At 27.7% G+C, this 16,457-nt stretch overlaps 1 protein-coding gene across 1 annotated transcript in view; it reads right to left on the bottom strand.

Moving 5' to 3' along the window:
• Window positions 1-15,049, bottom strand: part of LOC112692919 (neurexin-1) — a gene marked incomplete in the record, with an annotated part of 248,142 nt that extends 233,093 nt beyond the window's left edge. The window contains 1 exon segment of the mRNA XM_025567743.1: window positions 14,666-15,049.
• Between the last annotated feature and the right edge of the window lie 1,408 nt (window positions 15,050-16,457).

The raw sequence follows: 16,457 nt of genomic DNA, 5'->3' as shown, positions 1-16,457 counted from the left end.
AAAAATGGAAACAGTATAAACCAATCGTAGGTGATCAAGTTAATATTTATTATCGTATTAATAACGTCAAGTAAGTTGGAAACTAAATTCGTGTCATGAATCACCCTTCGTATCTCTAGATAGATGGTAGTTCATAAATTTAAGAAACATTCTACATAACGATTGACATTGTGTACATATCAATATTATAATCTTAGTATTAATTATAATTTAAAATTATTATTTGTTAAATTGAACTATTTCATGATTTAAGACCTCTTGTCCAATATTCTCAGCAAAATTATGATAATATTAAAAAAATTAAAAATTAAAAACATTACGAATAAGATTTTGTCTTAATTTTTGCAATGTATTTTATGGAATATTATAAATTGTGACTTAGTAAGTGACTTGACCATTTATACTATCGACCAAAGTTGGCATGATGATATTTCAATGTCAAATTCGAAATGGATAACACACGTAAATAATTAAAATCATCTTAAAAATTCTCTACACTCTTCATGGTTTCACTCCAGTAATGGAAAAGCTCAAGCTTACTTCTCCAGAATATAGGGGAATGGAAGACTATTCGATGTTATTGAATAAACTAATTGACGGATGTATTGATGCTCTCTCTTCCTTTTCCAAATACATTTTTAAGTTCCATCTCGTACCACTCAAATTAATTTAATTTTTTTGATCCGTTTCACAGTAATAATTATGATCAAAACCACCCTATCCGGTGAATGATACGTCTGGGGAATGAAACCCTAAGTGTATTTTAACATATTTTGTTGTTTTTGTTGTTATTATTATTATTATTATTATATTTATCATTAATATAATTCTTATTATGATCATTTGTCAGGTTATTTAACGTTACACATAATTACGTAGGTTGGATAATTTTACGTTATACATATACAAGTATATTGAATTAAAAAAAAATAATATTATAAACTGTAGAATTTGTACAATAAGCATAATTAAATAAATAAAGAACAATATTTAGATGACATGCTTAATTTTGAGGAGGGAGGCTATCCAGTGACAGAATCCTCATGAATTTAATATTTAATATTTAAATGTCAAGTTTCAATCTATCTCTCTACCAACATATTTTTAAATGTCAGACAGGATTATCAGGTAAGATGACCCTGCTTTAAATGACAATCATTGAGTTGGATATATATATTTTTATTTTAATTGTTCTAATTTCTCAACGTCAATTTATTTTTAATTGCTTTTTTTTTTTTTTTTTTTTTTGTTATGTTACTGTATTCCCTTATTTGCTATTTCGTTATGCTTATAATTTAACTAAATATATCTATAGACATAAAAAGAAAATTATTAAAATTATAATACAGATTATTTTATTGATTATTTTTGATAGGAAAGTACATTTTTTTAGATCATTCCCATTAAGGAAAATTATACAGGATTTACAACTAATTATCCGTGCTTCGTCACCATATTATAATGTGCATTTTATTATTACTTTCCTACTGTCATAAATGTAATATTTATATTACTTATAGATACAACCACTACTATTGACCTACTTTAAGAGTTATCATTATCTAGTTATCTTGTGCATCTAGAATAATATTTATAATATATAATTACTATTCCAACCTGAGTTTTGAAATTTACGTGGATTTAATGGTTAAATAATATTTAATTGCAATCTTTGTGATTTATCAAACGAATAAACTCAATATAAAATACATTAACAAATAAAAAATAATTTATTTGAAGGTAAATTAAATTCTATGTCCTTTTAAAATAAATATTTACCATTTATTTTGCTAAACATAAATTGTATATTTTAATTACAAATAAACTAGGAAAATATATTCTTCCCTAGACATAAATGGTTCATTTTTTATAATATACAGTGAGTTCACGCTAAGAAGTACCACTAAATATTTCAGCTGTGTGACCTTGTATTCAAATAGGGTTTTCGGGTAATTAAAGGGAGTACCAAAATACACAACTTCAAAAAAAATTCAAATTTTTGAACTTGTTGGTACGCACATAATACGCGCAAATACGCAAAACTTTACTATACGCAATTAAATAAATAATACGTAAAACTTGATAATCCAAATAATAGTTCTTATATTGTTAAATATCTGTAAATTAATAAGATATAATTATAATTTTCATTACCTTCAATTAGCTAATTTATTTTAGAAGAATAAATGGTAAAAATTAGTGTAAATTACAATAAAAAAAATGTTAGTTTTTATCTTAACTGTGTTCAAACAGGTATATAACAATATATAAATCAAAAACAAATCATTCGTAAATTTAAATTTCAACATACTATAACTTTGCCAATTTTGTAGTTATAAAAAATCTTTTATACTAAAATAATTTTAAAAAAATAATATATCCGAATATGTAAAAAAAATATAAAGCTGCCGTTTAAACAAAAATAAGTTTTATTGCACATGTACGTACCGACAGGGTCAAAAATTTGAAATTTATCTGAAATTGTGTACTTTGGTACTTTCTTTCATTTCCCGAAACCCCCATTTAAATACACGGTCATCCAACTAAAATATTTAGTGATACCTCTCAGAGTGAACACACTGTAAACATACGAGTATAATACGATTTTTTTTTTTTATATAGTTTGTATTATTATTAACAACAAAAAAACATATTAGTTAAATACACTTACATATCTATAAATGTAAAGATTTTTAATTCCACTGTAATATACGTAATCTTTCATATAATTATTTAATACTATAGTTACTTAGTTTCTATTATCATAATGGCTTTAATCATCGATTAAGAGAAATATTATTTATTTATTGTTTATTTTCTTATATTATTATTGAAATATACGAATTCGATTAATAACATTAAACCCATACAGTGTAATTGTAATATTAATTAAATCATGTGTTCAACAATGATAATATCTTTGTACCATATAATTTATTATTGATTACCGTGGACATTAATGAAAACTATTTCGAATAATAATACAATAAATCTTATACTTGAAAATTATATAATGATCTACAATGTTAAAAGCTTAATGTATTCTAAGTCAATATTATCGTTTTTATATTTTAACTGTTCATTTTTCATGAGTAAATAAGATGAAAAATATATTTTAGATTAATAATATTTAAATTAATAATATTGATTCATTTCTAGAATTTTTTAATTATTTTTAGTATAATTATGATAGAATATACGTTTAAAAATCTCGAAATTCATCGATTTTTTTTTTTAACAATCGAAATTACATATCTAAAAATCTGTAGAACAAATGTATTTGATAAATCAAAATTTAACAATAATATTTTATACACGATAAATTCCACAAAAACTATCAATTTTTATAAGAAAACAATTAAAATCAATGTAAATTTTAAATTGATTTATTGTTATTAATTACTGTATGATATATTCATACGATTATGCTACGTAAAAGGTATACACGCTTAAGAATATATTATAACTTAAATTTTACGATACACTTTTTAAGTGTATTTGCGGTCTTGGTCTAAATAAAATAGTAACCCAATACTAAGTCCGCAATAAGATGATCATTAGCACATAATGGGCCAGGCCAGGAAAACTTCCTCTACCCTCGTCCAGCTATTATTAATAGTATACAGGACGTATATACAAATTATACACCGTGCTCAAGTATAAAATTGAAATAATGCAATGTTCAGTAAAACCATGAACTTCGGATCAAATTAAGATCTACAACGAACGCGTACACATCCAACATTTGCAAATAAAAAATTTTATTCTGACTATAAAAATATAAGCCCAATAAAACATTATAAATATAATTTAAATATTTATTATTTTCTGTAACATGGTAACAAAAATCATGAATTTAATTACAAGTAACTGATTTGATTTAAAATTAAACTTAAATAATACTGAAAGTTTCCCAAAAATCGCATTACCCATGAATAAATATGTAAATAAATACTAAATAGAATAATTTAAATGTAAATTTTACGGATCTCCAGTGATACGTTTAAAACAATTAAATGACTTAATATAATTATGAAACATGTGGTTGTATATTTTGTGCTATGGCAATTACAGCATGTTCTCGTTGTGTTTAGTAAGTGATTGAAATTATATAAATAGATATGTTCACTTTAAACGTTTAAAATGCTCTTGTAATTATATTGATCAAATACCATTAAGTATAATTATTTGCAACGTTTGTAATTTAATCACAACTTTTGGTAATTTATTTATAAAGTCCTAAAATAAGATAATCACTTACGGTGTATAATATGCTGAATGCGTAACATAAAAATATAATTCAAATTCCGCATTCATAAATTTACATTATAAATGGTTTATGTGTTAGCTCAGTGAGAAATATGCATATCGATTGAACAAAACTAACTCCCCCTCGTATCAGTTTACTATAACTATACATAAACACAGATATAAATATAATTTGCGCTATATATAATATATTATATAGCATTTATTTACATAATATGTTAGTTATATTATTAAGCTAATGAACAGTAGGTACATTTATTATTTAAATTTAAAGTTATTACTTACTCATTTAAAATAAAACATACTACGAGTAAATAACAATAATATAGTGTTGACAAATATTTCTGTTCCTTTATTTTTCAACCTAAAATTTGTTAAGATAAAAACTATATAAAATGTTAAACAAATTATATAAATTATTTATTTTAATAAAAACAAAATAGTTTTTTTTTACTGTAACGTTGGTCATATAAAAGAACTACATTCCATGCTGTGAATATTAATATCGCACGAAAAAACATTTATTCTAATTTAAGACCTATAATAATAGTATATATATACTTTTATTCAAAATCTTCATCAGTATGGTTTGTATTTTAATACATTAAATATGAATTGATTGATACAATAAAAATCAATATAATAAAGTAGAATGTTTACATATATATATTAATGTATATGTTCATTATAATATTATATGATTATATAGCTCACATAATCACTGCACCATAAATATACAATTATTATTTCGAACGCATCGCATTCGTAACAACATTATAAATTATACAAAAAAAAAAAAAAAAAAAATAAACGAACTACATTATCTAGTAAACTTCAGGGTATACTTAGGCATACCGGGTGATTACAGTTCAGACGGAATTAGGGTAAACAATGAAAAAAAAAATGTAATATAAATAACCTCTGCTACGTATCCATTTGCGAAATGATATGCATAAATGTGTATCCCACCATGATACTCGGGCCATGTATAATTATAACAGGGCACTTTGTATATGCAATTTCACTACATAGACGCACACAACATAAAATTAAACTAGCCAATCAATTATTATTTATTAAAATCATTATTTTACGAAAACATGTTATAGTATATTCATAGTAAAAGTTATGTTGTATTTTAATGGATAATAGAACAAAAAAAAAAGTAAGACAATAGCTAAAATTGCTAAAACAGTCCAATTTTCGTAAAATGAAGTAAATATTTGTATGATATATAAATATGTTAAATTTTATTTCTTAGATTAGTATAACCAAACATAAAAAAAAATCAGTCAAATTCTTAATGTGGATACATTTTCAATAGAATACTAACGTTTATATTTATATAATTTTATTATTAACTCAACCAAACTATGATTAAAAAAAATTCTAATTTAAAAAACATAAATATTCATTCCTAAATAATCAATTGTTCTTTGAATATTACATACAATCTTAAGGCTTAGCAGGTTTCTTTACTTATTTTCATATTTTCCCAATAATATAAAATTAATATCAATATTTTTGAAAATAATTATCATCACTTTATTCTATATCATTCATGTGTTACTCTTACGCTTACGCATTGGATAATTTAAAAATAAATCTCAAAACTATAAGAATACCGTATTTTGATATTGACGAAAAAGTTTCATGTAATATAGAACTAAACACAGAGCGTATTATAATGAATTATAAATTTTTTTAAGTATACGTTTTCATCAATCATAATATTATAAAGTTAGAAATTACATGTAAAACTACCCTAACATTTTAAAACAAAATCTCACTTATACAAATCAGATTGATTCAGAAATAATTAAAACTGAACATTCGATACTTCAACAAATATACGCTATATACAGTACACATAATATAAATTAAATTTTAATAATTATTTTTTTTCTCGGAAAATCACTAATTATTAATTAGAATATCAGTTACAATATTATATTATCAGTAGTAGCAACAATACGCAACTATCGTTATTACCAACCGCGAAATAACCATATAAAAACCAAATAAAATATATATCGTAAAAATCACAAGATTCTATCGAAAAACCGTAAAAATTAAAAATCAAAATTCTATGTCAGCAACCGAGTGAATATTAGTATTAGTACACCTATAAAAATAAGTGTAGCATTTTGATGACTACTAAGTATTAGCGGCGGCACTCAACGTGTTAAATGTTCCGGATGACCTCTATTTCTTTATTTTTCAATTATCAGTTCATCAAAAACCTTTTTATTATTTTATTCTAACAGTGCAAATTATATTTTTGAATACCTAGATATCTATCAAATTATTCAAAATGAAAAAATAATTGCATTCTATTGCAATACATGTTAATTTATTATATGATAACAAGATTTATGGTATACCTATATGTTATGATAACATAATCTTAATTTATTATTAAAATTTCATTTTTAATTAATTTGTTTAGTTATTGATACGAATATTTAAGATTTTCAAACAAAATTTATTAAAATAAAAATCGTTTCATTATCCGTAAGTGGTTTAATTTATCATTGTTTAAATTGATAATAGCTTGCACTATGTACATATTCTAATTATAAACACTAATAAATTACTTGATATCTTATATCTGCACAGTATATGACTATGATTAGAACAAAAATAGATAATCATGAAACGAATAGAAAACCCATGTTAAAGATAAATTTGATATAAATAGTATACTCGTGCATTAGAGTATGCAAGTTTATCCACTTGAAGTAGGAAAATGTATAAACTCTGATTAATTATATGGAATAAAAGAAATATATTTTATATTCCTAAAAACCCACAAAATTAACCTACGAAAATGAAAATTAAATTTGAACATAAGTTGAAAAGAAATTTTAAGTTACCAATTTTACACACAGTTTAAAACATAGTTTTTTTTTTTTTTTAAATTAGGGTATTGAAAATTACAGACAAAATAAGTCTTCAAATGTAGCGAAAAATCTTATTTTACTTCACAAAATATTCTACTTACTATTGAATTCAAATGCAAATTATAGTAACAAATTTATTTCAACATTACATTTTTTAAATTTAATCGACATGTTTGTCTAGTTAAAACTCCATAAGATAATTTTTTAGTACTTTCAGCTGCTTGTGACATTTTGTTGCCGTATTGATTAAAATTTTATTTTTGTTTTTAATAAAAACTACTCAAATAATCAAAACAATCAATAATAATCAACTACTTGATCTTCGTTCGATTTTAAATAATGTTTACATTGGTAATGCGACTAATACATTCATTTACCAAGGTTGTGAAAAATCTATATATTAAGTTTTCCTTCTATTATATATTTTCACCGATTTAGAAATTGTTGTTGTTCTTTAAGACCGATTAAAATAATTTAAAGTTGAAATCAAGAATGTAATAAATAGAGATGTAAAATGTACGTAATTTTTTTTTTTTTTTAATTTAACAAGGACAATTAACATACATTTAACCGTAAATTCTATAAATTTGGTAAATTTTGATAATTTTTGTAAAGTCATCATAGGGAAACCCCTTGAAACATCTCGCTTTCTCTTTTTTATGAACTTATAACTATGTTAACGTTTATTTTTATTATTTACTGAATAGTAGAGTGTTCATTTTATTATAAATTTATTATGATTAAATAATTATAATTAAATGAATATAATTTGTATATAACATAGATTCATAGATACTATCCAAGGTTGATATAGTATGATAGTGACTAATATCTACAGCCGTGGTAATAAACTGGTTCATAAACCGCAATGTCAATATAATCAAATTTATTAAAAGCATGGTTGTAAATAAATATTATATATTATATCCACAATCATGTTAAATAAAATTTAATTAATTAATTAAATTAGCGATAGTAATTGATAATATGAAATGTTATATATGTATACACCATCAATAGTTGTAGTAGGCATGTTGAGCATTTAACATTTTAAGTTTTATAATATGAACTATTCAATTCCATTTATATGCTATTCATCTCTTTAAAACGTTTAATTTAAAGTGTGACATGCTTTTCGATAAAAAAAATATCTACCTGTAGGAAAATAATTGATAAATTTACCAGTAATTTACCTAACCGTGAAATTTATATATTTATACATCTGTAGTAGTACTACTATATTATGTGTTGTGAAATTTTAGATCCATTGCTGTTGAAGTTTTTTCATGGCTATAACAGAAATGAAGAATCCATTCCAGTTCCGTAACTACACAAACTTAAGCCCGTGTATAAATAAAATGAATGCCATCCCCCGCATCCGGACTCTGCAGGGAAACCGTACCTTTAATCAATTTTTATTAAACTATTTTGAATTCCGATTATACAGGCCCTAAAAGAAACGTTAATGTACGATAATATGTACAAAACTAAATCAATCAATTATTGTTCAATCTTCATTAATAATTATTATTAAAATGGTTTTATTTTTTTGCTTTTCAAATATTATTATTGGGACCTAATATAGGCTAAGGCTACGGGCCTGAGAATTTGACACATGCAACACATCCGGTTATTGTGCCAATGAACATAGAGATCTTCTTCATCTTCAGCATTTATAGGCCATTAAGGCCCATCACTGTTACATACAACTCCCTCTTTTTATTCATAGAGATAGTAATTATTATATTAGAATAGCATGTAATCTAGTCCATCTATTCTATAAACATTGTTAATACAAATAAATGATAAATAAGTTACTTATAATAATTATATTTTTAAATGTCCATTATTTACATTAAGAGTTTATTATTATTATTATTTATTACGTATTCATTATTTAACGTTTATTGAAAAATGTATAAATAAATTATAAAAGGCTATTTAAATTTAAAATACGTTTACTTAAAAACATTTTAATTGTTTTAATAAAATTACCTTTTCAACATATAAGATAAAACATTCACTCTAACAGTATATATAATTTATTCTAAGATATTTACTATATTATACAGAATTTGGTTTGTAATCTTGATCAATGATTATATTTTTATTTAAATTATAAAATATACTACTATAATATATCCTATATTTAAATTTTCCAAATGTCAAACAATGAGATTTATGTCCTTGAGAATTTAAATATTATTTTGTAATGGCCATTTTTTTAACTAATTTATTTATTTTTCTTCTGTTATAATATTTTTTTTTTTCTATATACCAAAAACGTAATATATTAGTTACAAAAAACTACAAACACGTTCAGGAATATTGTGTTGAATACATTGATAACAAAAAGAAATAGTACTTTAGATACATTCATGAGTACAACCAAGCAGATATAAATTGTCAACATTTTTTGATCCGAAAAAATCGTGTAAACTTGTTTACCATGTGAAAAATAAAAAAGCTAAGATACACGGAAAAAAACAATTTCAAATAAATTTGAAAAAACTATTTTGAGAAAATAAGGTAGAATTCATCTAAAGATGGTTTATATATATATATATAACCATATGAGTCGAAGGACCTAATCGTTTCATGTTGAAGTTAGTTGAACAAACTTCTACAAAAAAAGTCCCATATTATAAAATTACATATAAAAAATAAAGCCAAAATAATTATATTACACAGGTAAGATTTTTTCTGGTATATAAAAGTGTATATAATATGATATAAATGTGACATACGCAAAGTGACTTCTAAGAACACATTTATTTATTTAAAATAGTAGAGTAATACCATTACTCACCACTTTAAATTAGTAATTTCTAGATAAATATTTATAGGCACACGTATTTTTATAATAACATTAATGATACAAACTAACATTCAATGAAAATTAAGAATATTTTTATTTTTTTTTATTTACAAGATATTTTACTTTAATTTAATTTAATTTTAATAGTTTTAATTAAATTAATACGATTTCAATGTAAAAAATACACTTACTATTGATATATATGTATATATATATATAAAGTAGTTAAATATAAAATGGATTACATATAATTGAGATTAAACACTATGTCACTTAATATTATAATTTTACTCTTTATATAAAATGTTTATTCATATTCCATAAATTATGCATACATTTAAACATAATTATTGTTTAAAAAACCTATATTATTAAATAAAAAGGGGTGAATCCTCTAGGTTGGGTAAGATATGGGGACTGGTGAATAATATTTTTATATTGGTCTTTTAAGCTTAAACCAATATAACTTGAATACGTGATTCTAAATAAAAGAGGTTGAGTGGATCAGTTTAAAAAAAAATGTAGTAAAAGAACTATTTTTCCTAATAAGATAAGTTGCACTTTTAATATTTTAACGTTCGCAAAAAAAGTCATCTAAAATTTTGGAAAAATCAAAAATTTCAAATACCTTTAAATAAAAAATTCTATTAAAATAGTTCTAAGTAATGAAATTTCATTAAAATTTAAAAAAAAACTCGATAAATAATAAGTTGCTATGTTTAATATTTATATAATACCATATAACAACTAAGTAACTAATATCGTTTAATTTATACTGTTTCTATGAAAATAATATTACATTTATGAAATATTTTTGTGATTTTCAATTATTTTATTTTTTTAAGAAATTTATAATAAAATTATTTTTTTCAATTTTCAAGCCTTAAAAAAAAAATTAAAAAAACATGAGAATTTCAACTTTCTGTAGATAAAAATTTCATGTTTTTTCAAAAAAATGTTTTGCTCAATATCTAAACATTATACTTCAAATGATAATATAAGCTTTCAATGAAAATGTTAAGTATCTACAGTAATTATTTATTGAGTTTAGATAAAAATAATAATTGGATTTTGTCGAAAACTAGCATGCGGTTTTTATATCATTTATTGTAGAAAATTTTTTGGCTGTTATTAATAAGACTGTTGGAAGATTTTTAAAATGACTCCTTTTCCAACGTACTAACTAGAACTCATTTCTTATCTATAAATTTGTATTTGGTGATGATTGGAAAAATTTTTTTTGGTCGAATTCGTGTGTACAGAGATAAAAAAAACACATCATGATAAAACCAATGTAATTCCATTACATAAAATCTAATATGATAAACATTTGATGGAAATCATTAATTGAATTGCAAATAAGAATTAATATTTTTTAAATGTGATTGTTTTGAGTTTTTTTTTCTTTTGAATTTAAACATCGTTTTTTGTAAATTCCTATTTTCATTCATTAGGAGCAAAAAGTTATAAACTCATAATATCATGCATTATTCCAGGTATATATTTTATGAATTTATGAGTAAATTAATAAATTATTATTTATGAGAAAACCAAAATAAAATTTCACATAAATCAATTTTTTTTTGTTTTATAATTAACTATCAAATAATTTAAACTATTAACAGATCGAGAACATTATTATCATGAATTGTCTTCAGCATTACATTGTAGTTCAAACATATAAATGTTTGTAGGATATAATAATATGCTCTCAGAAGTTTTATACTTGTTATATCTATAAGCTTGATCATAATATGCAAAACTTAAATAATATATGCATTGTGTGCTACGCGTAAATACATTACTATTATTGAATACATGTTATTCGTTTTGCAACGGAGGAAATTTAACACAATCAACCAAATTTTCATATTTAGAAAATTGAGTAATCATGTATGATTAATTAACCAGTATTTATAATCCAATTACTTTAAAAACGTAATTAAATTAATCTTGATTATATGTATTTAATAAAATAAATCTTAAAATAGAATATCATAAATATACAAAAATTGAACACACAACAAACTTATATCATGTTTATAATCTAATAAAAATATTTTTCATGACATTTTTTTCCTTTCAAATACCAAAATTACACTGTCTTTTTTTTATTTTTTATTATTATTTTCTAAATCGTTATAGCCAAAAGTAAAATTCTCTAATTATTAAGTTATTATTTATACGAAATTACCTTTTATACAAATTTCTAAGAATCTATCAGCAAAACCTTACTACAGTACGATCACTCATCTATCACGTTCTTTTAATTTTAACATTAATGTGCATTTTTCATTGAGCATTTAAACCTCAGATTTTCTTTTTCACTTATTTAAAAAGTATAAAAATGAAAATGGTAGCTATGGATTAACCTTAACTGATATTTAATATTTACGATAAAATATCCATATATAACATTAGTTAATTTATTAATACTTGCCAAAATATAATTTATGATTGTGCAATGTAATGATAACATTATGTCTATACATTTTTTAGTAATGAAAATGCTTAATATTCATATTTTTTTGAATTTTATATAATTCAAAAATACTATAACATGTGAAGATAGAAATTATACTCAATATTATGTTCATACGTACACTACGATGAAAACTAAATTACTTTAATCGTCACAAACGTCGATTTTTATTCGTAGAATATTTTTATTAGCAGACCAATTGTTAAGTGATTGCCTGTATAATATTTATTGTAATAAAGTTTGTCGACGTAATATCTACGCCCAAATAAGAAAAATAATATAAACACGATATATATATGTATTTGGACGAATAAGTAAGTAGCTTATAGAAAAATGCCTCCTAGAAACTGAACATTTTTTTTTACAACCAAATCGTAAATAATTTGCATCAATAATGCCATGTAATTTATACCACAAATTTCAGTACTAATTTCAACTGCGCCTATTAATATTAATAGAAAAAGAGATTTTTGGAGAAACTCGTTCGCTAGAAATTATGATTTTTACTTTAGCGATCGATATTAGCCGAGAAAAAGATCTTTCCTTTTTTTGAAATGTTACAAATTTTTATACTGATTATTTTATATGTATAAATGAAGTTTCAAATTAATAACTTTAATCTATTTATTAATTAAATTATAACGTTATGATAAGACGTGTTACAATATAATATGAAATATTTAAAAAAAATAAATAAATTATAAAATAAATTTAGTAAGTTTAACCTGAATGAGGAAGGGGCTGTTGAAATATCTACTCCCAGACCTAAATTTTACGCCACTAGTATCAACAGACATTATAACATTATGTATGAGTATTGTAATTTTTTATGTAGTTAATTAATTTTATTTATCCGATTTGTCGTACTCTGAGAATCACATTTAATTTTCGTTCTATATCTCCACAATTCATTGTGGCCACCCTCTATACGCTTTCGGGAACACGATTTCAATAACTATATAATATTCAATGCCTTGGCTGGAAAAAAGAAGCAGCATAAAGTAGCACGAAACTTTCTATTCCTGAGCTTATTTGTTTAATACCTAATGGAAAAGCGTTGAAAAAACAAGGAGGAGGGAATTACCATTTTTCTATTACGTAATACGCACCGTTACTAATTCTAATAATATAAAATAAAAACTATGCACCGGAATAGTGTTTGGATAACGCATTATACCGTATAAATAAACTTATTGATATAATCGGTGTATGTTAAGTTACGGCAAACCATTGTTGCGTTCGTTAGTTTGAAACGAACAACACGCATTTAAACAATAGATATTTGACAATATTAAAATGCTAAAAATATCAAAAACATCGATTGGAACATAATGTAATACCGTTAGAACCGCCGGTCAATAAGTTTTTATCCAACGGCCGGCAATGTTTATGTATACATTTTATAATTTTTATTGCAATTATTCACGTTGCGAATGCGTGCTTGGTAGATTATTTTTTATCTGCGTTACCTGCAAATTGTTAAGACAACAAATAACGTAACCGGGCATTTATAGTTGCAATTATTGTTGTTATCATCGGGGTGGACTGTAATAGGTAGGTGTACGCAATGTCAAAATTAGCAATGGGGCAGAGGGTGCAGTTCGTCTCGGTTTCGAGGCTGAGCATTTTTTAAGGTGCCTCAGAGGGAGATTCATAAGTTTATTTGACGACTTAAAACAATATTTCATGATTCGTCATGGTTGATTGTTGATAATGCAATGCGGTTGCGATGTGGTTGTGAGAAAAAATAATTTTAAAACGTAACGATCGTCCGTTCGTTCCGGCGCGTTGTAATCCTGAGCGAAACGTAAAAAACCCCTGCACGAGCACGCGATTAAGTAAATCGATCAGTCTCTTATTTTTCATAATCGTTCGACGGAAAGGACCTGCCCCGTTTTTACGGTTGGACTTCGGCACTGGCCGTTAGGCGTGTAACGGACAACGGCGCACGTTTCCCGCAGGCGCGTACTTGGGAATGTCGTTACGGACCGACTCGAGAAGCGCGTGGTTGAGCGACCGGCCGCGCGGATTGGGCGCGGGCACGTTGCGTGCGAATAATGGCGGGAAAAGCCGCGCTAATGATCGGCGAAAAAACCGAACGGGAAGGGGGAAAAAAAAAAAAACAAAAACGAAAAACCGCTAATCCCCCGCAACGGTTATACATTACGAAGGTCTCGGATGTTGTATACTCACGTGTGTTGTGGTACGGCAAAACAGGCCCGAAACGGTACCGTCGTTACCAGATGAACCGGAAGTGTCGTCATTCGCGGGGTAATATTACCGTCGTCGGCCGAACGGTCACCGTGCCGCCTTGCCTCCCGGTTTCTACCGGTACGATGGTGATACCCGTGGCGGTTACGTCGGGCGAATCGATCACGGCGAAAATTACGCGACTGGATGACGGACGTGTTTGACGACGGGAACGAAGATGCGGCGAGGCGGACGAGTCGTTCGACGACCGCGGGGACCGATTGCCGTTCGCGGACACGCGTGCTTCGCTGCGATGGACACACGAGCCGGTTAGACGGACGGACGGGCGCGACCGAGCCGAGGACGTGACGGTCTCGTGGTCGTCAACGCGATGATCGTACTGCTGCCCGTCGACCGGCGAACACGACAGCGCGGCGGCGGCGGCGGCGTCGGTGGCGGCCGAGGCGTCGCGGCGCCGGCCGACGACCGAGGGCGCGACGCCAGTGGCGGCAGCGGGGCAAGTGGGACGCGAACAACCTACGGACCGGCGGCAGGGAGGTCGGTGTGTATACACACGCGCGTGTGGACTTACTACCGTGAAAACATCGGCGGATCGGCAGCGGTGGGCGGGGTGAAGCGGACGGGATTCCAGTGACGGGAGGTGTGAGGGACAGACGGCTGGGAGAAACGGGACGACGTGCGTATAATGCACCGCGTTGTTAGAGCGACGGCAAGGGCGGCCCTTACGGCTACGACGATGACTACGACGGCGGCGGCGGCGACAACGACGACGACGACGACGAAGGGCCATACTACGGTTTGCGTACGACCCGCGCGCCCGTCCCGCCGTAGAAACGCCCCTCTTGGGTCAGCCCGACCGTAGCGCACCCCTCGAAGCTCCGCGCGAGCGATCGCCCTACCTTCACTCGACCCAAGCACGCGTGCACACGCAACGTCCTCGCCGTTACCGCCGCCGCCACTGCAACCGTCGTCAGTGTCTTGCGGACCGAGCTTCGCAAAGCTCGCGTGGCGAACGCTCAGCGATCGAGGGCCGACGACATTCACGCTGCCAAAGGGTCTCCGTAGTGGGGCTCTCGCGTAATACCGTCGTTTATCATCAGATCACATACAGCGCGCGCCAAAAGCGCACCGCCACCCCACAGATCCCGGTGGCGGGCGGCGGTATACATTTCGTTCCATCCCTTCACCCCTTCCGTTCGCTGTTCTTCTTCGCCAACCACATCGTCAAAACAAATACGTCACCGTTATCGCAGCGGCGTGCTTTCGATACGTATTTATGTGCGCTGACGAGCTCCAGCGCGATTGTTTCGCGGGCGGTCGCCACCTATACATTATGATGATATATAAATAATATATATATATTTATACATATTTACTATAAAAAAATATACGAACACAGGTTAGGACATGATATCAGTCTATTGTAAAAATAAAAATAAATTTAAATGAAACATAATGATTGTTTCGGAGTCGTCATTATCATAATGAGATGAGTTTTTTGAAACCTACAGTTTTCGGTTTTATCCGTTCTGATAAATTATTATTGTCTTTCAACGGTACACAAATCGCACTCCTAACGCTGCATTCGCTCTACAATTGTGCTCTCAACTTCATATGAGATACATACCTTAGATATACATCGAACTCCGAGTTATTTAACTGGTTTCTCGAATTTTAAAATGGACTCTAGTCTCCTATACAACATAATTTATATATATATCTTATAAATCATTTTTGTAACGTTCCGGTAATTTTGTTTTTTATTTTTGGCAAC

The sequence above is a fragment of the Sipha flava genome, unplaced genomic scaffold (assembly GCF_003268045.1).
Source record: "Sipha flava isolate LNK unplaced genomic scaffold, YSA_version1 79_pilon_pilon, whole genome shotgun sequence".
Taxonomy (NCBI): domain Eukaryota; kingdom Metazoa; phylum Arthropoda; class Insecta; order Hemiptera; family Aphididae; genus Sipha; species Sipha flava.
This window is presented reverse-complemented; position numbering and strand designations above follow the sequence as displayed.